Below are 299 nucleotides of genomic sequence, written 5' to 3'. Positions count from 1 at the left end.
CCTGCCGGGTGGGCTCCGGCCATGCCCACGCGTGCGCGAGGTACGTGTGCCCCTGCCCGTGTGCGAGTGCCCCTGCGCCTGTCTCCTGCTGGGTCATTGCCTGCCTTCAGTGGCGAGTTCACCTCACCGTGCTCATGAAATATTAATTTGTGTTACCGGGAAGCTGGAGCTCAAAAGGTGTCAGAGGAAAACAGAAAAACTTGCCAGCGCAGCCCAGCGCGTACCAGAGCCCTGCTGCTCCCAGGTTGCTGCTCCCGGGGGAAAAGTGGCCCCAGGAGCCAGGAAAAACTGCCCTGGGG

Source organism: Phaethon lepturus, unplaced genomic scaffold (assembly GCF_000687285.1).
Source record: "Phaethon lepturus isolate BGI_N335 unplaced genomic scaffold, ASM68728v1 scaffold23315, whole genome shotgun sequence".
Taxonomy (NCBI): Eukaryota; Metazoa; Chordata; class Aves; order Phaethontiformes; family Phaethontidae; genus Phaethon; species Phaethon lepturus.
This window is presented reverse-complemented; position numbering follows the sequence as displayed.